The following is a 25,880-nucleotide window of genomic DNA, read 5'->3' as shown; positions in this document are numbered from 1 at the left end:
TCACACTTCAGGCAGTCCCTCAGAGCTCAGAGGCCCTGGGCTCTGTGCAGGGCTGAGAGTGCCACACAGAATCCCAGAATGTCAGGGGTGGGAAGGGCCCTGGAAAGCTCATCCAGTGCAATCCCCCCATGGAGCAGGAACACCCAGATGAGGTTACACAGGAAGGTGTCCAGGCGGGTTGGAATGTCTGCACAGAAGGAGACTCCACAACCTCCCTGGGCAGCCTGGGCCAGGCTCTGCCACCCTCACCAGTGGAACCTCCTGTGTTCCAGTTTGCACCCATTGCCCCTTGTCCTGTCACTGGTTGTCACCAGAAGAGCCTGGCTCCATCCTCCTGACACTCACCCTTTCCATATTGATCCCCACGAATGAGTCACCCCTCAGTCTCCTCTTGTCCAGCTCCAGAGCCCCAGCTCCCTCAGCCTTTCCTCACACGGGAGATGCTCCACTCCCTTCAGCATCTTGGTGGCTGCGCTGGACTCTCTCCAGCAGTTCCCTGTCCTGCTGGAACTGAGGGGCCCAGAACTGGACACCCCCTCACCGCATCCTCCCAGGGATTTGCTCTTTTTTGCTGCCCCAAGACTGCAGACACCCCCTTCCCTGGGCAGCTCTGCCGGGAGAGCCCGTCCTGCACCCATCGCTGCTCCCTGGGCCTGCGAACAGCGAGGAGGTTCCGGGAGCACTGGCAGTGCCACCCAGCTGGGGACAGGTCACTGCGGGGGTGTCGAACACAGGGCAGCCACCGTGACGCAGCCAGATCCAGCTGGAAGGGCCCGGGCACAAGGGCCCCAGCCTACCAGTGTCTGTGGGTCAGTCCACATCTTTTCCAGACTCCAAACAAACCCATGAAAGCTTCATTTTGATCTATAAATCAGGATGAGATTAAGATATACAAACACAACTTAGTACAGTACCCAAAAAGCAAGGACTGACATTTTTAAAAGAATCCATAATCTTGGTTTTTGAAGTATTTCTTCAGCGGCGGGAATTGTGTTGGAGAAAAGAATGCAAAGCTTAGAAGCTTCCAAGAGGGGGTCACGTGAAATTACTCTATTTCGAGATTTTTCCAAATCACTAACATTTTGATTCTCAATGCATCTGTAAGAATCTGCCAACAAACAATTTTTCACCATCAGAAAAGGCAACTTTTTGTGGTTTGCATCTGGCCTTTTCCAAGTTTAAATAAAAAAGATTTTGCAAAGAACTTTTGCCATTTCTGTAGAAACTTTGCAATCCACAATGACATAGCATATTTTTTTCAAACAAAAAGCAAACCCCCGCAAAAAAAAGAACAAAGAACATCCTTTGTTTCAGACAAAGAATTTCAGGAGAAACCACAAAATGTTCAAGCAAAACATTAAACATTTGATTTTCCACCCATTTTGCCAGCAGTCGAAGTTTTCCCATAGTTCTAATATCAGTGTCAATAAGGCAGGGAGGGGAGGGAGGTCAGCTGGACCACACGCCGCAACTTCAAATCTGTGCTCAGCAAATGAGGATGGAGATAGGATGTGATATGCAGAAAGCAGTTTTCTTCTTTAACTTTTCTTTTAATGAGGAAATGAGACCTACTTAGTATACCTGTCAGGAAAAAATGGCACTGCGAACCAAGCAGATATATTTCCTCCCATTATCACACAGGTGCTGGCGCTGCAAGCACCCCGCTCTGCCCCCTACCCCGTTACCCACACTGACGTCCCCAAGATCAGGACGCTGCTGGTGGCAGATATTATTTAGTCTCTTCAGATGGGCTTTAGAAAAGCAGGCCTAAAAGCAAATGGAAACATTTCATTTTAAACCCAGTGGAGACTAAATAAATCACACACATGCTTGCTGGACACCCTTCACTGATTATTTTAGTATTGGTTTTTTGTTTTTTTTCTAGTGCAAAGGTATTTCACAATGGTGGCAACGCCTGAAGCTGCAGTTGCGTGTGATCACAGAATTCCAGAATGTCAGGGGTTGGAAGGGCCCTGGAAAGCTCATCCAGTGCAATCCCCCATGGAGCAGGAACACCCAGATGAGGTTACACAGGAAGGTGTCCAGGCGGTTTGAATGTCTTCACAGGAGACTCCACAACCCCCTCGGCAGCCTGGGCCAGGCTCTGCCACCCTCACCAGGAACAAGTTTCTTCCTGTATTTAAGTGGAACCTCCTGTGTTCCAGTTTGCACCCACTGCCCCTTGTCCTGTCACTGGTTGTCACCAGAAGAGCCTGGCTCCATCCTCCTGACACTCCCCCTTTCCATATTGATCCCCAGGAATGAGTCCCCCCTCAGTCTCCTCTTGTCCAGCTCCAGAGCCCCAGCTCCCTCAGCCTTTCCTCACACGGGAGATGCTCCACTCCCTTCAGCATCTTGGTGGCTGCGCTGGACTCTCTCCAGCAGTTCCCTGTCCTGCTGGAACTGAGGGACCACAGCTGGACACAATATTCCAGGTGTGGTCTCCCCAGGGCAGAGCAGAGGGGCAGGAGAACCTCTCTGACCTACTGACCACCCCCTTCTAACCCACCCCGGGTACCATTGGCTTCCTGGCCACAAGGGCCCAGTGCTGGCTCATGGTCACCCTGCTGTCCCCAGGTCCCCCAGGTCCCTCTCTCCTATGCTGCTCTTTAATAGGTTCTTCCCCAACTTACACTGGAACCTGGGGTTGTTCCTGCCCAGATTCAAGACTCTACACTTGCCCTTGTTCTATTTCATTACATTTTTCCCCACCCAGCTCTCAGCCTGCCCAGGTCTCTGATGGCAGCACAGCTTCCAGTGTCAGCCACTCCTCCCAGCTTGGTGCCATCAGCAAACTTGCTGACAGTCACTCTATTCCCCCATCCAAGTCATTGGTGAATATATTGAATAATACTGGTGATAGTACCGCAGTGCCCAGCACTGTGACTTCCAGCCTCAGAGACAAGCAACCACAGACTACAGAAATGCCACCAAGATTTAGAATTAAATGCATGTAATGTCCAGTCTAGAGGTGTTTCATCTTCATGATAAAGATCATAAGTGCTCATATATTTTTCACTCTTTACAGGAAGAGAGGTTTTGGTAAATAGCATATACAAGTGAGTCTCCTATTACTAGAATCTTAGTTCATTTTATTTAACTGTAGCAATAAAAGCAATGCACTCAAGTTAACCCGTTTGCCCAGACTGAAGAGACATTATTACATGTTCTTGTTCTTTTACACATCCTAAATATCCAGACATTTGCAACACCCCAGGGTATAGTGTACTATGTCAACACTTCGAGAAGAATGCAAAAATGTTAATAAAAATGAAGAGAGATTGCTTATCACGCGCTCTTGCTATTGATGTCTGCATTTTAGATAAAAACACAAATGATTACAAGCACTTTCCACAGGACGCATCCTTCTGCATGTGCGAGCAGCCATGCCAGGAACCAAACGGCACAGCAGAAAGCAGACTGTGTCCTGGCTTTGCTCTGCAGGCGAACTAACGCTTCAAAGCATGCTGCAGTTCTTCCTACTGGGCAGATCCATTTACACCAGTTACCGATTCAGAGCTGAGGGGTAATCCCCCAAATCAATCCGTTCTGTACAGAATCAGATTGTATCCTCTCCATGTGGCCGTCCAAGTTTTATACATTAATCATACCCAGTTGTTCAAGATCACCAGACAGTATGTTGTGCTGATTACAAGACAGAGCTCCATGCATGAGGCAGATTAGTTTGAAGGAGGAAAGTACTATATGCTAAGTGTTCTGGTTATGAAAATTGAATAAGCAAAAATAAGCCTCAACAGACCTGGTAAAGCCACTGGGCAAGCCTCAGCAGCTCAGTAATAACAACATTCTCCTTTGTAATGACTCCATGGGGCTGTTGGTGAGGCCGTGGTGCCTGTGCCCCCTCCAGCTGCCCATCCTGACACCCGCCACCAGCCCAGCGCCCATCGGCTGCTGCAGCCGCCTCGCACCGTCCCCCCAGCCACCGCGGGAGGAGAACGAGACAAACCCGCAAGCCAGCTGGATTCTCTTCAGCAGCCTAATTAGCGGCCTGAGATAATCCACTTGATTTTGCCTAAAGCAAACTAAGAAGTGCTCATAGGAGCTACACAGCCAGCAGAGAGGAGGACTGCGACCTCCTGCCAAGAGGCAGTGACAGCGACGGGAGGTTGTGACAGCAACAGGAGGTTGTGAACAGGTCTGGCATCTTCTCTGCCAGCTCCATTAGAAGCCAGTAATACATTCTGCAAAGCAAAACTATATTATTTTTTCTTTTCTTTAAAAAAAAGGGCTTTGGTATCCAAATTAAAATCTTGCAGCCTGTTCCCATGCAAAATCCATCACAAGTGATACATTTGTGGAGGACAGCTGGAACAAATCCATGACTTAATGACATGGTAAAAGCAAACTTTGAGCAAACAACTTTAAATCATGTGAAATACTACTGTGGATAGATGAAACTTTACAGCGCTCACATGTTACAATAATTAATCATTTCTAAACAGTTGGGTTTAGTTCTTAAAAAAAAAAAAAAAAAATCATCATTTACAGAAGTGATTTTTTTTCCATTCCAGCCATATATTTAAAGCAGCGCTCTCCTGTGAAAAGGTTTCAGGCTACAAAACACTTCAGTTTTACATGTATTCTGTCTCTCTCCTGTCTAAAGATTCATGACACCAACAAAACAGTGTTTCTGGCTTCCATCTTCTTTTTCTTTTTTTTAAAGTATTCTGGCCTCCAAAGCCTCATGCACAGTTCAGAAAAGCTGAAGTCCTAGAGGTTGTTTCTATAAAACACTTCAAATGGGATGGTCACAGAAACACCCACAACAAATTGCCTTTTCATTTAAATGGGAATTCAAATCTCACGGGCACCCTCTCAACCTGTCCATGCATGCATACCCAGTGTCATCCTAAATCATAGAATGTCCTGAGTTGGAGGGGACCCACAAGGGTCATTGAGTCCAACTGCTGTCCCTTCACAGGACAATCCCACAGTTTACAAATCCAGGTGAAAGAAAAATAGCTGTTCAGTGTGAACCGCACAGACCCTGAAGGAGTTCAGCTGGTCCCACTCCTGATGGCCACTGCAGAGCACCAGTGACCTGCGAAATTCCCCAGAAAGAACTGCTAATGGGACCCAAGCTATGAGCTGGGGACAGATGCCAGGCTGAAATGACTCAGGACACCACAAACATGAGTGTGAGGGGCACATCTTAAGCTGATTCCATCTGACAAACGTGCTGAAGTCGATGCTGGATAAATGGCTCAGGTCTGATTTAAGCGCGGGCCGGGGGACACATGGCCGGGGTTTCAGCAGGGCTTGGCCGAGGCCCAGCAGCTGGCTGGTAGTCTCCCACCGCACATCTGGCAGGAGGGACAGAGAGAACATTCACTGTGCTCAGGCAGACTCAGCAAATTTTAGTCAAAAACAAAGGTGGTTTGAGCTAACCTGGCTGACACTGCAGTGCGGTAGGTTACGAACACCTATAAAACCCCTTCTGCCAGCTCGGCTGGGGATATAATCTTTGCTGGTTGTATTTTCTGCTTCCAAGAAGTCATGTATCCATGCCCCAGGAATTGCTTTCTCTCTCTCCCTCCATCACAAGTCTAGACAAAACCATGCTAGGATCCTTCTTTGACTGTACATGTACAGGTGTAAGGGGTTAGCACTTACTAAAAGGTTTTGCGGACACAGGAAAAAGTGATCTCTTTGTTTCCAAGGTCTGTTGACTGAATAGAGCCCAGAGTACAAAACAGAACTGAACTAAAAGAAATCTCATGCCAGGGATCAAAAAAAAACAAAAAACAAAAACATCCCTACAACAGGCAGGAACGAGTCTGTGAGGTGAGAAGGGACACTTTTTAAGCCTTCATTTCATGAAAAGGAGTGTGTGACGTCCTTCCTCGTGACTTTTCCCTCTCCAGGGTCCCCGGAGCCCAGACCCCCCGCAGCAGGCGCAGGGCTGCCCATGGACAGCAGCTGCACGGCGGTGGGACCGGCGCAGAGGCGCTTCTCACGCTCCCCTCTCCACCCACGGCTCTCCAACACCGGATTTCTGGCAGGGGTTTGGACGGCTCGGCCGCCCTTGCCTGTCTTCATTCATAAAATCGAGACCACACTGAGGAAAGCCACAGGCTCCAGCGCACCCGGCAATAAAAGTCACTGACATCTCCCGGTCAAACGTTTACTGCCACGGCTGCCCCGACGCGGGGAGCCCAGGGGTCACATCTGGACAATGACGTCGGGGCAAGCTGCATGCGTGGATCGGTGACAGTGCTCAAACTTCTCCCTCACTTTGGACTTGATCCACAGAGTTCATTAGCGAACAAGTCAGACCGGAATGTAAAGCAGACCAGGCAATGTAATTAACACAGCTTAATTTTCACTAATAATATATTAGGTTTGTAACACACAAGAATGAAAAGGTAACTCAAAGGGTTTGGTCTTGCTCTAATCACGTTCAGCAGAAGAAAGAGTGGATCCAGGCCACGAGTGAGCTGCAATTTCTTTATATCTAAGCAGGATATATGTTTGTTTCAACAGCTTGATTTCTCACAAAGAGGCTAAAATAACGCAAACAGGAGAAAACAAACCACCTTTTGGAAAGCCCCTTTCAGAAGTCTCTTTCTTTCAGCTCTTAATCTATATGAACATGTAATCAGAAAAGGTCCTCTTGGGATATCAAATCCAGGCCGCTGTTATTAAAGGCAACACGTCACTTCCAGCAAGAAGGAAGGTTAATGTTATGCCAACGAGCTGGAAGGAAACGCAAATTTCTAATGCAAGAGAATGAGGGGAAAAGCTGAACAAAAGTGAATGCATGAGACTATATCACTAGATCAGAGCCTTATTCTAAACATATGGGCTGTTGGTCCATCTAAGAGGAGATAAGAGGCAGAATAACCAGGAGTCAAGGTTCTTTGTGCCACTCGGGATCTGCATACAGCTCAGAAAAGAAACAGCTCAGAACAGTCCAGCCCTGGGATGGGGAGGAAGAAGAGGAGCCCCCAGTGGGATGGTGCAACCACGTGGGATCACGGTCCCCCCGAGGCCAGGGAAGGCGCACGGAAGATGCCAGAACTGGTGGCCCAGTCATAGCGGGCTGGTTTCTTCAGGGCATGATGCTGAAAAGCCAGAAGGCAGCTGTAGGAAAGCATGTGTCCACTGTAAGTATTTCAGTAACCACAAAAATACCTGCATAATTTAAGGGACGCTTCCGGATTTGCCAGAAGCAGTTATATCCCACCTCTTGCCCACAAACTAGGGGAAGAAATTCCCAGGCATGGAAAAATTTCTGAAGAACAGCTTGAAAGAGGAGACCAACATTGTAAACATACGTCATCTCCCAGAATAAAGGCAAGGCGCAGCTGTGAAAGGCACGGCTGGCAGCAGGCTTGGTTTGGTTTACACGGGATGCAAAACCTACGGGCACAAGGATGACAAGGAAGAACAGCCACGGTACCTCCATAGCCAACAGTCCCCACACAGGCTTTGAGAACTGAGGGCAGATACCAGACACCACAGCAAGGACAGCCATAGGAGCCCTTGGAGGTTCCAACACACACACACACAAAAGGCATAAAAAGCGTAATTTTTAACATGGAGTGAAAGCAAGTCACAGCCTGGAGAGGGGATGTAAGTACTCTGTGCTCCTGCAAATCCAGAGGAATGGACATGCACAGGGCTGGAGTGGCTCTGGCAGCGTGGAAATGCTCCAGCACCATCCCTCCTGTTGTGGAGGAACTGTCCAGCAAAACAAAAGAGTTCCAAAAAGCGTAATAACTGGGCTCAACGCCCACCAGAGAGCCAGCGGTTGAGAAGATGCCATTTCCCCACCATGCTGCTGCTCTACAGCAACCTACCAGCCGAGCTAAAGCCCGGCCTGCGGTGTCTGGTGGGCTCCATCCTGCGCACATGGAGGAGTCAAACTACACTCCGCAGCACCCCTGGGCAGACTCACGGGCCGTTTCCAGGGGCCAGGTGATCCCAGCCATGCTCACCCACCTCAGCTGCGTGGGTTGTTGTTGCTCTCTCACGCTGTGTGCCTGAGCGGGACAGAAGGTGGTGACGATGGCACTGGAATTTCACCTTTAATACCACCCAGCACCATGGGATTTGCTGCCCATCATCATCCCCGAAAAGCTACACCTATGGCTCGGTGCACAAAACCGGAGAAAGACAGCTTCTTCCAGCTGCAGGCAGATCAGATAAATTTAGAAGTCTCTAATGCCACGTCATCACTTAATGCAACTGAAAAAGTGTCAAAGTGGATGGATCTGCTGAAGAAAAAGAGTGAGAGATTGCTCCAATCACAGAAACCTATTTGGATTAAAAGACAAACATTCTTCCTTCTATTTAAATACACTGCAAAGCAGCGTTTACCTATGACCACCGTATGGCTTGCAAAGCAGCTCACTGCGGTGTGCTCAGAGCAGCAGGATCCCTGAGGAGCTGCCGGGACTGAGGCCTCTGCTGCATTGCCATTGGGTTCTTGTATTTACTGGAGAAGATAAAGGTCCACCCACCACCCTGAATTCAGTAACCCCTGCTCAGAGCCTTGCCTGTGAGACAGAATCCAGGGGTACAGTTAAAATAATTTGGCTGTTCAAGAAGGCGGCAGTGCTGGGAAAGGTTTGCCAACGCAGCAATGCCAATTAAGGGTGTGATTTTTGGATGATAGTTTTACGCCAACACAAGCCCTATTAGTGCTGGTGTAACTGTCTTCCAAGTGATTCTGAAGGTCCAGCAGACTCCATTTGGGAGAAGGAACAGTTAAAAGACCCTTTTTTGGCCTCTCTAGGCCCCATTCTACCATTAGGGGAAAAACTTTCCTATTAAAACTAGTTTCATCCATCCCACTAATAAGGGTGTTTTATGCCTAGAAAGCTGTACCTTTCTCAGACAGTTCTCATCCATTAACTGTACATCATAAGCTGTAGGTTTTGTTGTTAACTGACAGTAACCAAGTTATAAGTAAAGCCGCATTTATGGGATGTGCCCATAGCCTCCCTCTGCAACTGCAAGGACAAGGATGCCTAAAACAAGGGTGTCGCATGAGTGGGAAACAAGAGAATTTAGGTGCCGATTGTTGGTTAGAAAACCACAGGGACAGACACACTCTCAAGTACCACCCCCCTACTCGTCACCCACGGGTGCAAAGAAACAAAACTCAGTACTAACACAACTCAGCAACAATAACGTATTTTCCTTCAGTACCAAAGGCTTGAAGAAAAAACTCAGTGCCAGGAAGCTCTGAGAACGTTCCTGCAGGTGGCACAGACCACACACCCACCCCACCGGCCCCGGCCTGGCTCCCCACGGGTGGCTCAGCTCCGGCCAGACAGACGGACAGGCTCCAGCATAAGCCTCTGAGTGACAGGAGGAAGAGATAAGGTGATGGGAGGCGTGGGGCAGAGGACAAGCTGGCGCTCGCTCAAGCCCTGAACACACCATGAGCAATTCTGCTGCCGGGGGCTGGATTTCTCCACTGACCTGGCAAGACCAGTCCCCCAAACATCCCTGAGACAGCCCCCCTGCTCCCTCCAGGAATCCAAGGAGCAGAAAGCACTTCTAGCGATCCCGTGTATTTTCTCCTAGTGATTCCGTGTATTTTCTCCTCTTCAAACTTCCCGTTGGTTTTCGTTAAGCTCACAACGAGGCGAGCGAGCCAGCACAACTTGGAGAACGCGGTTATGGAACAATTTTGCCAGATTTCCCCCCACCTCCAAATGACATTTGATTTGCAAACACTCCCACCAAACCGCAGGCTGCTCTCGCCTCCACCCGGGGAGTTGTTTTCAATAAAGCAACAGCTCTGACACATCTACAGAAACTTTTTTCTTTGACAATTTGCCACTTTCAGACCAACAATAAAAAAAAAAAAAAAAAAGAACGCGAGGAAGAGAAACGGCGTAAGGACGCATTTGCGAATTCGTGCCGGTAGCCGGGAAAGGGCTCCGGCTCGTGTCCCCGCACCGAGGGGCTGCAGCCGGCACTGCCGAGCGCTCCGGGACCCAGCGCTGGGCTCCGCGGGGCCGGCTCCGGGGATGGGGCTGCTCCGCGCCCGCGCTGCCCGCCGCTCCGCTGCACTTACCGGGCCGCTCCGCGCCGCGCTGCTCCGCTCCGCTCCGCGGGGAAGGGGCGAGGGGACCCCGGGAGCCAGGGGGAGGGGCCGGAAAGCTGCGGCGGGGCTGACCGGCGGCGGGGGGTTTGGCTGAGCCGGCCCTGGGGCTGCGGCCGCTCCGCGCTCCGCTCCGCACCGCGGGCAGCAGCGGCCCGGGGAGCGGGGCTGGACACGCTGCGCACTGAGAGCGGCTGAGTGAGAAGGCACACGGGGAGGAGAACGGGCTGCAGCCCCGGTCCTGGGGCTTCCCATTGAAAACAAAACAAAAACAAGGCCAAAAAAAAAGCGGGGGGTGAAAGCCGAGCCCCGCACCCGCCGTGGGGCAGAGGGGCCCCACCGCCCGGGGCTGCCCAGGTTAAGCCCGGTCAGTCAATCAAAGGTGACTTCGAAATCGTGCTAAGAAGTGCTTCTAATTCTGTTTTCCTCCCACTGCTGCTCACCGAGATTGAAGCGGCGCCAAACTTACCTCACTGTAAGCCACCATGCATTTGGTGATTGAGAATCTAAATCTTTACATCAAGAGGGTCCAGTTGTATTTATATGACAATAGAGACTGTTTATAGAAACCCATCCTGGTATAAATTAGAAGAAATCCCTGGGAAGAACAAAGTCACTGCAGCTCTGTGTCATCAAGCAAACATCCCTCAGAGGGTCTCCAGAACAAGGCAGGGTGTCTGCTCCCCAGTGCCAGGCTGGCTCCAGCACCCTGGCTTGGTCAGGGACCCTGTCCCACCCTGGATGGGCAGCTCTGGGACCTCCCTTTGGGGCGCTGGGCTCAGCTCCCCCCTGGCGTTTCTGCCCCCTCAGCACAAGCCGTTCCCAGCCCTCAGCCTGGCTGCAGCCCTGAACCCCTGCAACAAGCCCCACAAGCTGGGCGTTGTCACACTGCTGAGCTCCTCTGTCTTCTCGGGCATTTAGTTATGGAAGGGACCGACCAAACACCCCCGGATGCCTTGGCCTCGCTCCTCGTCCTGTTTGATGCCCCCAAAGCCATCAGCAGAAGACGGCTCTGCCCGAGCCTGCATGGGAAGGGCTGCAGAAACATGGCCCTCAGCAGCTCCCATTCACAGGCAAGTTTGAAATGTGCGCAGACAAAATGTGTGTACAATTAAGGAAACACAGCAGTGTAAGAATTTCCATTTCTGAACACTGCGGTATCCTGTCTCTGACACAGCCAAAGCCTGGGAAAGTGGGACTGTCTCATTGCGTGATGTTGCAGTGTGCGTGGGGAGGGGGTTTGCTGCCCATCGCTGCTGGATACCCTCAGGGCTAGACCAACTATACAAAATTATTGTGTAACTTTAGCCAGAGAGAAGAATGCTATTTACTTTGTGAGGAAACAACCCTCCAAAAATGATCCTACACAGTCTTGAATTTCATCTCAAGGAAAAAAGAAAACATAGAAGGAGCAGAGGACTCAGATTTCTCTCTACCTCTGTGAAGATGTGATGTGAGCACTGCTGCACTAACATCTCCTTAAATCATCTGGTGACAGCCCATGAGTGCCACTTGCTGTCACCCAGCTGCGCTGTGAGCAGACGGAAGCAGCAGAGCCAGCGGTAACGCTTCATCTGGGCTTTGCACCAGCTTTGAGGCTGAGCTAGGAGCGAGCTCAGGCCTGCCAGCTGCACACCCCACGGCTGGAGTCACCGATGATTGAGGAGGACCAGGAGAGACCAACGGAGCCAACCCCAGGACTATGATAAAACTAAAACAGGAGTTACAGGAGACTCCCAAAATCATTCCAGCAGTTCTTGTTGTTAAAGCCGTGATGGCCTCAGCAAGGCAAAGCGTGTAGGTGGGGTAAAATCGCTCAGACTGATTGATGCACACAGAAATATTTTAGAAGCTTCCAGGCACACAAATCCTTCCCGGATCTAAGAAGGGGGTGCAAGCTGTACCCCTGACTATGTTAGATCTTCTGCATTAGGTTTCCTCTCCCTGAAACACCCATTCACTGTTATCGCCATTTTTGCTCCAACAGCATAACCAACACTGAGGCAGCAGGAGATCCCAATAACCAGACCCAGTAAAGACAAGTTAAAAATCCTTCTCACCACTTGTTCAACAGCTTTTCCAATGCCCTTGCAATGCCCAGAGCTGAATGTACAGCAATGGGGAAGCTTCAGGAGGAACACAACCCCAGCCATTTGTTGGGGCTCCTTTAGGAGGGGAGAGGTAGGAGGTGGAAAATAGTGCACAAGGTCTCAGTCTTGTGTCCAGCACTGAGGATGGAGCTGAAGGAGGGCAATGGCATGGCCAGGGTGGATCACTGTGACACAGGGAGCGGACTCCATCCTGCTCTGCAATGATCGCCTGACACACCAGTAGGACGAACCAGTTCATCCCTCCGCACATCAGTGTGAACCAGCAATAACAGACACAACATGGCCCCAGAGGACCTTACTGGAGAGGACAAACTCCTGGGCACAGCAGAGCAAAACAGCCGTGAAGAACATGCCAGCTCAGCCCTGCTGCGCCTCACCACACCACCGCTCACCTGGAGACACCCAGGAGTCCTAAACCTGCACCGAAAACTGGAGTTCTACGACAGCGGCCTGTCCTCGGGTACTGCTTGCACTCAATTTGCTTAAGTAAAAATACAGCTCAGAAGCAGAGTAATATTTTTAACATCATAAAATCACTTGAAATAGTTTGCTCTGACTTCAAGTGGCACTGAAGAACTAATCCATCCAGGATTTCATGAAGAGAGACTAAATGGAAATAGCCACCATTTCTGAATGAAAGAAAACTGACCAAAAAAAAGCATTGTATGGGGACTGAAAGGATTAGACAGGTCGTGTGAATCCACTCAGAGATCCAGAGCAGCTATCATCACGGGTGGGATTAGCACTTACCCACTCAGGGACTGTCTTTGGAACACAAAGCTAACTCTTTGGAAATCTGACTTAAGGAGGAGAAAAACCCCTTTATTTTGGACTTTGATTCAGCCCTTTTTTGAACCCTCACCACTCGTGAAACTCTGCACTGGGCACCAAAGGGCAGGGGGGTAGCGCTGCCTCCTTCAAGAGGCAGGCAGGAGACCTGGACATGGAGAGGCCTCTGGACATGGTGCAGTTAACCCTGGAGAGCGTGGCTCACAAACTACTGGAGCTTTTCCAAATAAAAGCCCCAAAGAACAACCAAATCAGGGGAGAAAAGATGTGGCATTTTAGAATTCCAGAGCTAACATTAAAAAACAAACAAAGAAACAAAACCCTCTCTAGTGTTTCCTAAGCAACAATTTCCTAATTGCAGGCCAGTACCCCTCTTTTTCTGCTACTGTAAATTCTAGAAACTCTTTTGCCACATCTCTTCCGTGACTCTCTCCTCCACATGGCTACAGCATTCCCACTTTAAAGCAGTGCTACTCTGGCTGAATAACCACAGAGCAGAGCTGAACAATTGTCAAGTGTGGGCAGACTCAGACTAAAATATTTTCTCACATGGCCTCATCCAACCACAGTTTTCCAGAATTTGGGAAGATGTCACACGGAGACAGAAAACAATGCTTACTTGGCCAAAGTCAGGCCATTCCACCAACACGCCTTTTAGCGCAGAGGACGGTCAAGAAATATAAGAAACATACAGCTCACCCAGGAAAAGCTTTTAGCAGACGTTGCTGCTTCGAAATGCTGTAGAGTCAATATCTTAAAACACTTCAAATGAGAGATAAAGTTAACAATTTATAGACTAGCCCAATTAAAACAAATCAATTACAATGGATGTCTGCTCTGAACCCAGTGGCGATCATACTGTTCTGGAGATTTCTGATCGCTAGGACTCGCAAAGATCTGCTGTGATCTGCACAGTTGAACTCTTAACAGTGGAAAGTTAAAGAAACAGCTTACAAGAGAAGATTCCTGAGGTGCTGGATGAATGCAGTGTGAGAATTACCTGCCTGGACAGTTTAGGGGGGAAACAGCATCACCCTTTTTTCACCATCAGCCAGTTTTTCTGCAGGTATGTGGTCAAATTCAGTGCTCTGCCATACCCATTCAATGCCCTTGGAGGAAATACAGTCATATGTGTGAAATGGAGTAAAGCATAAAACGTGTGCCCGACAGCAACTTGCTGTTAATTTAATGTACTGACAAACCGAGACAGCAGCGTTTGATAAGGTATTCTTTCAGATTCCAACATTGTGCTGCAAGTGTCTGAGAAATGTGCCCATATCTAAGATCAAAGTGCTCCTCGAGACAAATGGCATGAATCTCTATCTTGGAGCCCAATTTGAAACGATTCCTCAAACCTTTTCACCATCAACAGTACACAACAGAAAGCAGGGCTCTCAGAAATCGGCACTTCGGTGCCAGCAAATGTCACCTCCTTGATGCACTTTCTGACTGCAAATGCTATGAGACAAATCCTCCACCAAGGCAAGCTCTTCCTTTACCCCATAGCTGTAGGAACAGGCACAACATGCCCTCTTCCAGGGCTTGCTACCTTCATTTTTGTCACACATAAAGTTCCCAAGAAACCCCAGGTGATCGCATCAGACACACTTTAGTTTGGACTTATTTCCAATTATGCAGATGTAGCTCAAATCTGACATCCATGCAGATGTGCAGTGAGCAGGAGGGGTTGTGTTTGTCCCCAGTCACCCCTGTTGGCATCTCCCAGTTTCTCTCACAGCCCCTCTCTACCTCAACATCTTCAGAGTGCGGAAGTTGAGGATGCAACTGAAGCAACAAGTTTCTGTTTATTGTTTTCTTCTTTGAAAGTGTTCGGTGTTGACCTTGAAAGTTTTCAAAAGCCAGATGAAGCTCTAGCTCTTTTCATGGTGGATAAGCTGACTAACACAGACTGTTCAAATCCTCTTCGATGTGCTGCAGCAAATTGCGTGCAGGTTGTAAACAAACCAAAATAAATATCCAAGATAAGAATGACCGCCAACGTGCTGCATCATGTCAAGCTCCCCCCCGAGTAATGCTTCACATTACGATTCTGAAACATGCTCTTAATTTAGAAAGAATAGCAGTATTGAAATGTCATTTCAGCAGAACATCACAAATACTCAAGGTTGCCAACTAGGACCCAGAGCCCACGGGCTCTTCCTGTGTGGGCTCTTTTTATGTGGGTTTTTGCACCCACAGACAGCTCTGCTAACGTCAGCGGGTTCTCTGTGGGTGCGGAGATCTGTCAGCACTGCACCCGGCCTTGCTGGTGGGATGCGGGAGAGCAGGCGGTCTGAAGAAAGGAGGCAAGGGGAGCCCGGCAGCCGGGCCGTGAGCAGGGCTGAAGTGCCCCGAGAAGCTGCACATGCTCTGCGTGGCTGTTCTTGTGAAGAGCCACTCCAGTGTGCCACAGCTGTAGTCGGGGAAGAGAAGGGATGAAACGGGAGAGTCTGTGGGGACAGGCAGCCAGCCCCAGGCAGGGTGGCGGCGGTGACTTTGAGCTCTCCCTTAAGTTTGTGTCAGCTCTTTTTTTAATCCCTTGCCCTTTTGGTGCAAGCGAGGACTTGCTAGGCTTTTAACCTGAAGTCAATTATATCTCCCATCATTCCTGTGCTTAGATATTCAATTTACATATCTCCCAACTGCTCAATTTTACCTGCTCATTTTCTTCTACCAGGAGCCTTTCCCTTTGTGGAAATATTTCTGCTCACAGCAGTGGGGTGGCTCATATCTGTATGGTCACCTTGTAATTAATAGTTCTTTCATTTCTTTTCCAACACGAGCACATATCCATCTCGTGCTGCAGCATCCTGTAGCTACCAGAAGGAGCCACCGCTGCTGGAACTTTTGCCCACGTGCACTCTGTCTGCGCCACAGAACTCCCCAAAATGATGTGTGTGTGTGCTCACCACGGCACAGACAGCTCTGCTCTTGTGCACTCATACTCCTGCTCTTGTAAAATCTGGGGTTTGCTCCCATGTCCACAACAGTAGTTCTGTGTACTTTCCACACGTACCAGCCTATGTGGGATCCCCTTCTTTCCCTCCCAACCTATAAATTAATTTTGTAAAGGTTTCATTCTGGGCCTGCATATTCCCATCTAGATTGCAATGGCGAGCTCGTCATCCCCATCACAAATTCCATTACCAACCCAAAATGGGAAGATTGTGTCTTCATCCCTGAAGCGAGGTATGATTTCCATCTGACATGCCTGCATTTCCCAAGTTTCTGCTTTGCTGTCTGGAGTTGCCCGCTGCCTTTACCCACTCACCAAGTTACCAGAAAACTGCCAGAAACATATGGCCCTTCAAAACTGCTAGAATCATAAATAAGACCACCTCTGTCTCATCTATAGTGCTCACAAATGCAGGAGGAAACAGTGTTTAAGCCTTCCACAGTTCTTTGCTCTCCAGCAGGATCTCAAATCCCAGCAGCGCCGCACATCACCTCGCTAACCGAGGCTGTTGCTTTGTCTCATGTGCTCCAGATACCAAGTCCTCGCGTGGGACTCGCACCCAGGAGCCTGTTCTAAGCAGCACCTGAATTTTTTGTGAGGAGCCTGGTGTAACCCCAGCCACAGTGACACTCAAGACCAAGGCAGAGACAACCACTGCTGACGGGGGCTTTCTGGCTCAGCCCGCACAGCAGAGACCTGCTGCCAATGCGTGTGGGTTATTGGTGCACATTTAGGAGGTACAGCATGGTCCCCTTTGACAAAGATAAATCCTTACATAAACCCTTACAATTACTTGACACAGATTGTTGTTTTCCTCTGGTGATGGCTCAAATAAAAATGTTTGCATTGAGGCCAAGAATGCAGGGTCTGAGCCCTGCAACATCCTGCATCGGTAATAAATACCTACTATGCAAATAAACCACCCGAGTGGCTATTTCCCCAGATGTCACAAAGTTACACCACATGCAAGCTGCTGTTTGATGCTGTCTGCTATTCTGAAGGAGCACGACAGGCAATTCCTTGCCGTGGCAACTTCTAGTAGCCATTACAAGCCATTATCATTAAAGCATCCGAGCAGAATACTAAGTTTCAATTTCTGCCCCCTCCCCCCCCCCACCCCCCAAAAAAAAGGTAAAGGCATTGCCTCCTCCCACAGAAAACTAGCCTTATGTTAAAATAAACCACTTGGGTTAGAAACTAACCTACTGGTATTTAGTATGCAGTTGTCACTACTGATTTCCTTGCTTGCTTTATAATACAAATGATCCAAAGAAAAGATCAAAATCGTGTTTTGACGGCTGTAGGGAAATGGGAGACTGTCACCAAGCGCTGGCAGACCATCTCTCTCCTCCAGCCAGGAACAAGGCCTCATATTAGAGGTTTCCCAAATCGGATAAGGTGTGGAGCTAATAAAAACTTGAAACAGCCTAGAGACCTGATGATTAAGTCTTGGAAAGCTGAAGGCCATGTGAGCCAGTTAGTACTGACTTGTACCATGATGGATCTCTAACAACATGTGAAAGTTATCATCTAGTGAAGCAAAACATCCCTGTTGTTGGGCAGCACAGACACACAGCCAGCCAAGTTCTTAGCAAAACCATCTCATGAGCCCCACAGGGACTATTTGGAGATGTCATCCTGCACAAATAAACCTAGTTCACACAAAATCATCTCGGTTGAAAGTTAGAAAGTAGTCCCGCTGTTACCTGCTCTGGAAAATCCAACCGAGATGTTTCCTTTTGCTTTTTTCCACCTTAGCTGAAACTGCGGCTTCTGAGCTGGATCCATGCAATAGGCATCCACGTACTTCTTTGCTGAATTTATGGATGCTGCTGTGTAGCAGAGTAACGAGACTGTAATACTGTGTAACTCTAGTTAGTTCATACTGAAAGGCCAACTCATGATTGCCTTGGATGTGGTTCTCCTGTTACTACTGAAGGGAATAGATGACCCTATAAAACAGACAGCAGCAACACCCCTTTCACAGCTGTCTCCAGTTTCTCTCCTGAAATTTGGCTGGGTGTTTTCTTCAAGATTCAGAACACAGATGTAAACTGTTTAGGGATATCCTTAGGTCCGTGTTTCTCCTTAACAATGCCAGAGAGAATGGAAAATGTGGCCTGCTAGTTTTATAACCACCAGAAAGGGGAAAAAAATAGAATAAAACACCTCTACAGTGAGGGTCTGACCTGCAGCAGCATGGTCTGTTTTCCAACATGTTACAGTTCTGGGGAAGTGTTGCTCTGACAAAGTTTTCAGGCAGCGATGGGCGGATCCTCAGCTGCCCACAGACCCCACTCTGGTGGTCTGCAGTGTAAGCCATGATGAGCCTCTGCAGGGAAAAGAAAGGGTCACAGAGAGAAGACTGTGGGGGTTTTGTAATGTTAAGTGAGATCTGTAAACTTGGATTGCCAAAGCGCTGTGGGAGCTGCTCCTCAGAAAGAACACACTGCCCCGTGCTACCTGCTCACCCGGGCTTTTCTGAATAGAGGCAGCTGGCACAGGGGAGGGGGAGAGGGGAAAATCACACAATCCCAGAATGTCAGGGGTTGGAAGGGACCTGGAAAGCTCATCCAGTGCAATCCCCCCATGGAGCAGGAACACCCAGATGAGGTTACACAGGAAGGTGTCCAGGCGGGTTGGAATGTCTGCACAGAAGGAGACTCCACAACCTCCCTGGGCAGCCTGGGCCAGGCTCTGCCACCCTCACCAGGAACAAGTTTCTTCTCATCTTTCAGTGGAACCTCCTGTGTTCCAGTTTGCACCCATTGCCCCTTGTCCTATCACTGGTGTCACCGAGAAGAGCCTGGGTCCATCCTCCTGACACTCACCCTTTCCATATTGATCACCATGAATGAGGTAAAATCTGGACCCTTGCCACCGCAAAATGAAGGAGGATCCAATTTTTCCCTGATTTTAACAGAAGCGTTAGGAGGAAGAGAGGTGACTGTGTGGCCGCCAAAGGCCCCATCAGACAGGCCAGGCCATGGAGCCCCAGGGCTGCCCTGCCCGAGCACCCGTGGTGCCGCCGCTGCCCCTGCCCCCAGCACCCCTGCTCTGCCCAAACCGGGCTCCTCCTTGCCTCCCAACACACGGGAGCAAGGCTGTGGGAGCAAGGGTGCCCACCGAAACATGCCTTGGCTTGTGGGACAGAGCAAGGACTAATGAATGAGGGAAAATGTGGGAGCATAGCTCATGGTGTCCTGAGGAGTGTCTGCCCACAGCCACAGAGCCTCTGGCCACAGGAGAAGAGCTTCAGACCAGACAAAAAGAGACAAACGGGGACAGTCTCCCAATACAAATGAGTTGCAAACACCTGCTGTATAAAATAACAAAGGCAGAATCGAGGAGCGTAGCTGCAGAGGCCGGGCAGCCCTGCGCTCCTCCCGGCGCTCACCCCTGCTCTGCTTTCAGACACCTTTGGAGCAGCGCAATGCCTTTCACTTCTTATGGTTTCCACACAAAAACCTCCCTTTTCCTTGTTTCTCCTCATCTTGGGTGTCCATGGTGAGGCTGGGGGGCTCCAGGGCACAGCCCTTCCGGAGGCCACGGCCCTCAGGGTGCAGAGTTAACGGTGAAAATACCACACTGCTGTGAGGAAAAAGTGTTATAAACAGCCCTGTGACAGCCAGGAGATGAGGAGGAGGAAGGTGGTTTCGTTTTTTGTTTCTGGTCATCTCTATTTAAATCAGAAATAAATGTATTTTTCCTAAGGCTGCCATGCTAATAGCTTCTGTAGCAAAGAGGAAGCACCAGTCACCTAGAAACAGGAGATAACAGACTTTCCTCTTAAGTGTTACCTACAGAAAACGGCACAGACCAAGATAGTTGGAAATTATTGCTGTAAACAGAGAAGCTCATGATGTTTGTGACAAGAGGAGCTGCAGCTCCCCAGGATTTCGGACGAAGCCAACCCCATGGCCGGCACCCCAGCCTGCGCCTCCCGCCATGGGCAGCTGTCACCCCGCTGCTGAATTTCACCGAGCCGGAGCACACGAGGTGCGTCCCAGCCCTCGTGTATCCTGCGGGGAGCTGCGATGCTTGATCAGTGCTGGGGACAGCGCGGAGACCTCCGGAGCCAAACCCCGCGGCGGAGGCACTCACGTTTCCATCCCTGCACCCCGGCATTCCTCACAGCTACCAGTTTTCCAGCAGAACTTCAACAGCCCCTGCATGAGGCTCAGAAAGGCTAAATTTAAGTTTTCTGTTATTTAAGAAATGATTTTTTTTTTTAATGAGACATATCTCTATGCCAAGCACTTTGTGGAAAGCATGTGTGGGTTTGGGGAGTGGGAGAGATTGAAAAGACTCAAGTTCTGCAGCAGTTACCAAAAGTCTGCTCGAGATGTAAATTCATCCTCAGCCTTTAGTACTGGGATCTTAAAAACATGTGGAGGCCTGAGCTGATACTGTCTTTTTATTTTGTGTAGGCCTTTATCTTCAAGTAATAAACCAATGCTTTGGCTTATGGAGGGCACTGCTGAAGGAGAGAGTGTCTTTTATCTCCTACATTGTTGTTATGTGGCATCAACACAGCATGTAATAAAACACATCTTGATATAATAATAGTTTAAAGATTGTTTAGCAAACAAAACTGTTGTTTGCCTATAATAATGTAAATTTGCAGTTCTCCTTTACACTTCACAGATGATGAGAAAAAGAGATGTTAAGATCTACCCAAAGGAGAGATTTAATTGTGAAACAAAGCACTAAGTGTGACATTTAGCTGAGATTGTAAAGGCTACAGTAATTAAAAAAGACTAAAACATATGGTGCACTTCATGAGGGTGGTTAATAGGATCTGCCAAACTGAACCTTTTTGGTTCAGAGAAGAAACAGGAGAATACAGCTATTGTCCTGAATTTTGGATCATAAAAGAAGCCTTTGTTTTAGTCCTGGTGAATCCGGAATGGCACTCCCACTGTAATTCAGGTAATCTGGAGGAGAATGATTTCCTTGCATCAGCTAAGCAAGGTATGAGGTACTTCTGTGATCTAGTAATGCATTTACAATTTGATATGAGGGAAGGAAATTGTCATTAGTGGCTTGTAATAGTCTGTCAGCTGATGCCAGCACAGGGTAGTGTCACACTTCAGCTGGAGGAGTGTCACATCACCGGCACTGTCATTGCACTTGGGGCACCCTCTGTAGTCACAAATGCTGGGTTGTATTTCAGTGATGTTACAGAGGAACATGAACCACAAGAAAACCTTTGTCAGCAGGTCTTTGACAGGCCGCTCGCTGGAGATGTTGCAATGCAGTGAAATCCCATAACAGCAGACCTGGAGATAAAACCAAAACAAACCCAAACCCACAACAACAAACTTGTGTAATCAGAGAACTCACAGAAGCCAAATCCTTAGCCAGTGTAAACTGCCATAGCTCTAGTACATCTACACTGGCTTTCTCCATTCTGGGCTCAGTTCTCATTATTTCATAGTTTTTAAGCTCTACCTTCCCACTTCAAGGTGCAGAGAAAAATAGTATAAACATTGATCTACCGGTTAAACTGTGTCTTGTGAAAATCTATGTTGCGTTAAAACCCATAAGTGTCTTTTCCAAACATTCCCATCTTTTGCTGCTGGACATCAAGTGGGTACGCACAGCCCAGGCTGGTAAAGTGTCCTTTCTGCAAGCATGTTGAAGCTTTCCGTCTGAGAGGGCAGTGGCAATCAAACCAAGTGTGATGAATATTCACAGCTTTTTGTTTTTTGGGAAGATAGTCTAAAATGAAGCCAAGCTGATATGGATTTCTGTGGCAGCAGCAAGAGAAGCTGTGGCATTCCTGCATTTTCCAGGGCGTTCCATGGGTGCTGTAAGGACAGTTTAACACCCTGACTAGACAGATTGCTGTGGCTGGGCGAAGGAACGCTTGTGTTTAATCCAGTGGTGCCAAGCAGAGCGCTGCCCCGATGAGTTATTGCAATGTGTCCTACCCACGGAGGGGGAAATCAGAGAAGGTGGGTAACCAGGAACAGGGCGTATTTCTTCTTTCTGCTGCCTGAAAGGGAGGTCAGAAAAATAACAGTATCAGCAAAAGGCAAAGATATAGATATGAAAAGAAAAGCAGATCAGAAAAAACATTGGGCTGCCATTGAACTGAACAGTACTTATTGTCACCACGTACCCTTATGACCTGAGCATGCAATATATGCTGGGTATATTATTACATTTCATGATACATAAAGTGTATCACAAGAAGTCTACCCAATGCTGAGCCCGTGCTAGTCCCCAGTGCAGCCCCTGGTGTCACGGGGAGGGCAGCAGCTGTCACACAAGCATGCGAATCCAGCACTGACCAAGCGCCCTGCTCCTCAGCCCAAGCAGCCGCCACCGCACGGAGCCCCTTCCCCGCTCTCCCCTTGAATCGCCCACAAATTCACAGTTTGCCCACATCACTCTTGCTCACAAACATCAGCACCCAGGGGTGCACACGACAACACCCCCATGAGCTCTGTCCTCGTGTCTCAGCAGGCAGGAGGTCAGGCCCATCCCACACACAACAAGTTGGTAGCTCCATCAAGTTAAAGTGGCACTTTCAAGGGGAAAAAGAATTTTGGCACACTTTCTTTAGAGGGCAGCAAGCTCTCTGCCAGCACGACTTTTGAGACATAATTTGCCCAATTAAATGACGTCACTAGTGGAGAAAGATGGGCTGATCTGTCAGACCCACAAAGCACTAGACGTCAGTGACAGCAGCAGCTGGCAGAGCGCGCACGTAGCAGCCAGCGGCCCAAACCTTGAGCAAAGGAAGGAAGTTCTTCCCATAGATACACCTTTCCTGGAAGTAATATCGAGCTCATAAAAGCTGGCAGTTTGTTTCTCTTTTCTTCTTCTTCTGTATAAGTAACACAGGAACAGAACAGAAGAAAGAAGATAATTTTTCTGGTATTAAAGTGCTTTCTGACTCCAACTATTTCTGGATTCCCCAAACCCGGCATTTGCAGTTTCATCCCAGGAGAAAATTGTGTGGCTTGATTTTTTTAGGAAAAAAAAAAATAATCTCAGATTAATTTCTGCAGATTTGAATAGAAATGACTTTCAGACTCAGGTTCCATGGCAGTGGCGAGTCCTGTTTGTGACTCACCAACTCTCTGCAGGCTCCAGCAATTGCAGCAGCCTGTGGGTATTCTCTCAAGCTGGGTTTGCTTCATTCGAGTACAAGCTTGAAGGCAAAAAAGGTGTTCTCTTCTACCAGATGCCTTATTTAGATGTGATTTACATAAGGGAAAAAAAGTGTGAGAAATATGAATATTTGCATTTTAAACATAATTTCAGAGTGTCTGTTGTGGTTCATTCATCTGCTTTTTGGCTCTTCGCTACGTTTAGCTCACTTTTATTTGACTGCACAAGCAGATGAGCCTCATTAGCTTGACGGTGGGTTTATTTATTTTCTTCATCCTTGCTGGCAGTTCTTACCTTTTGAGTGTGTTGTGGGGGCGAGGCAGGTGAACCACGTTTATGTTCAAAATTGTCCACATCATAGCTGACCTGATCGTAACTCTTTGATCCTGGCTAAATACCCAAGAAAACTTGAGGCGATGATCATCTTGGTTTCCCTCTTTTCAGGTAAGACGTGGTACCTTTCTGCCAAGCAGAGGCTTTGGAAAGCAAAGGCCATCAGAGATGGCTGGAAGAGTGTCCTGAAGCTGCCTCAAGACTCGGAGCCCCCAGGCACCTGTGTTTTCCTTAGAAATATCTAGAGGTTACCTAATCCCCTGGGAGAGTTCAAGAGGACTGTGCCTTTAACCTGAATAATGTCAAATGGGAAAGGCAGGAGTGCTCCTTGGAAAAGCTACTGAGAAAAATGAAACTGCTGTCTTTGCTAAGGAAAGACCAGAACAGCCATTTAAATCTCTAAGCTGAGTGCACATGTCTTGGAAATACATAATTTACCACTTACCAAGGATCAGTGCTGCTTCAAGCCCAGCAGTTCACAACCACAGACCTGCTAGATATTTGCAAAAACACTCCGAGCACATCTCATTTTTCACTCTAAACCAACTGATAAAAATAATAAAGTGGTTTTGACCTCCCTCATGTACAGTTTACATTACTGCTTCCATTGCTGGTTGCATTTCTCCTCCCCCCTCTCCCTGGCTGCTGCAGGATCCAGCTCCTTCCCGCAGCCCCGGGTGCCTGATGTCGGGTCACACTTTGCTGCTCTTCATGCCGAGTCCCCATGGTGGTAACAACTTTAAAGCTCATCTGGGTGTTCCTGCTCTGGCAGAGGGATTGAACTAGATGGTCTTTTGAGGTCCCTTCCAATCCCTGACATTCTGAGATTCTGTGATTCTGTGACACGCTAGAGACGAGAAAATTGTTGAAAAAGACAGCAATTGATTTCCTTGCTTGTTGAGTGTTGAACAGCCTTCCCCCTCTTTGAGTGTCAGACAGAAGCCTCCCACTTTATCTTTCTGTCGTTCCACCAATGCTGACAAGTTTTAAATGTGCGGCAGGTTGCAGTGATGGGGGGTTTGTCCCAAAGCTCCCTGAGCCGCTGGGGTCCAGCGGGGGCACTGCAAGGACAGGCGGGTTTTGCCTCACCTGCCCTCGCTCTGCTTCCCAAAGCAGTAACTCCCCAGAGCTCACCTTGTCACATTCCATCTTGTAGTCTGCCAAAAATATCTTCTTATTTAAAGTCGACCTTTTACATTATACACAAGAGCATAATTTCTCTAAAGAACTACTTTGCATAATACAGAGAAATAACACATGAGAATGATTAAACTGAAAACTGTTTTTGTTTCAAGAAATGAGTTCCATGACAAAGAACCATCAGCTTTCAAAAGCAGATATATTGTTTCCTTTCAAACTCCTGCATATAGCCAGCAGGAATATCTACAATAATTCCATTATAACAGAAAAAAACCCTGCACTCTTCAAAATAAAGTCTTCTGTATGCAAGAGCAAGTGAAGCTGATAAATTTTTACAGCACAACTCGCTCTGCTGCAGAAGGAATGTCCCCGGGGCCTGGGGATTACGTGGCTTATCCAACCTGTCCTGCTCCTTGCTCCCTCCTGCTGCTGCATCTTCCAAGCCAGAGGCCCCATGGTCAGAGCTGGGGGGCTGGAGTCAGCAGGAGTTTGTGTCTGACCCCGGCCGAGCAGTCCCGTGGAAACCGGGGGGATGCTCAGAAACCAACTTGTATTGAGCTCCGGAAGGCAACACAGAATTCTGAGCATTTCTTCACAGGGTCAGTTGGGTTTGCAGAAATCAGTGGATGGAGGTTTTGGAAAGTGATAAAAAGGCAGAAGCAAGTCTCTGGTCAGCTACTCCTATCAGCTCAGACTGAATAAGAGGTGTCACTTGCTGGTGCTGCTGGGCCTGGGGTGTCACCTCCTCCCTGGCACGCACAGATGTCAGGGCAGTGGGGACCTCACCAAGCTCCGATCGCGCTGCCTGGGGGCCGTTCTTCTGCCATCTACCGCTTCCACGCTCCATCTTAACAGACGACCTTAAAATGCAGGGGATAGCATCACCTGGCCAGAAAAATAACTTAATAAAGCAGTTGGTTGCTGACACACTCCAAATTTCTCCAGTTACGAAGCTTTATGCACAACTATCACTTTTACAGGAGCAGGAACACGAGCAATCAAACAATAGGTAACATCATCAGGTACCAATGTAGAGGCTCACTTGAAATTCTGTGCACTTCTAGCAGAGCAGCAATGAATGCAATGACAATGCCAGGGCAGTTCTGAGCCCAGAAAAGAGGAGAATCTCGCTGGAATGGCAGACACTGAAAGCCTGAGCGAATGCACGCAGCTGCCGTCCCAACACCATCAGTACTAAGGCTGCATTCTCCTCGAACTCCGGCTTGCAGGCAAAGTTCGTAGTGGTTTTAGTTATACAAGGAATGCTGAATACAGCATGAAATCGGTCTGCTGTGACAACAGAAAATCCTACGTAAGAGTCAAGCAATATGAGCATGAACAAGGA

At 48.5% G+C, this 25,880-nt stretch overlaps 1 protein-coding gene across 3 annotated transcripts in view; it reads right to left on the bottom strand.

The window, feature by feature from the left end:
• Positions 1-17,851, bottom strand: part of FBLN2 (fibulin 2) — a 107,018-nt gene extending 89,167 nt beyond the window's left edge. Inside the window, exon 1 of one of the 3 annotated variants that reach the window (XM_065074896.1) lies at positions 17,644-17,851. The gene's annotated coding sequence lies outside the window, so the exon portion shown is untranslated. Of the gene's footprint in view, positions 1-10,054; positions 10,410-10,550; positions 10,963-17,643 lie in introns of those variants that run through there. The other 2 variants (XM_065074899.1, XM_065074894.1) reach the window with 2 other exon arrangements.
• Positions 17,852-25,880: the final 8,029 nt, after the last annotated feature.

Source organism: Columba livia, chromosome 10, assembly GCF_036013475.1.
Source record: "Columba livia isolate bColLiv1 breed racing homer chromosome 10, bColLiv1.pat.W.v2, whole genome shotgun sequence".
Classification (NCBI taxonomy): domain Eukaryota; kingdom Metazoa; phylum Chordata; class Aves; order Columbiformes; family Columbidae; genus Columba; species Columba livia.
Note: the sequence above shows the minus strand (reverse complement) of the source record. Positions and strands in the feature narration are given on the sequence as shown.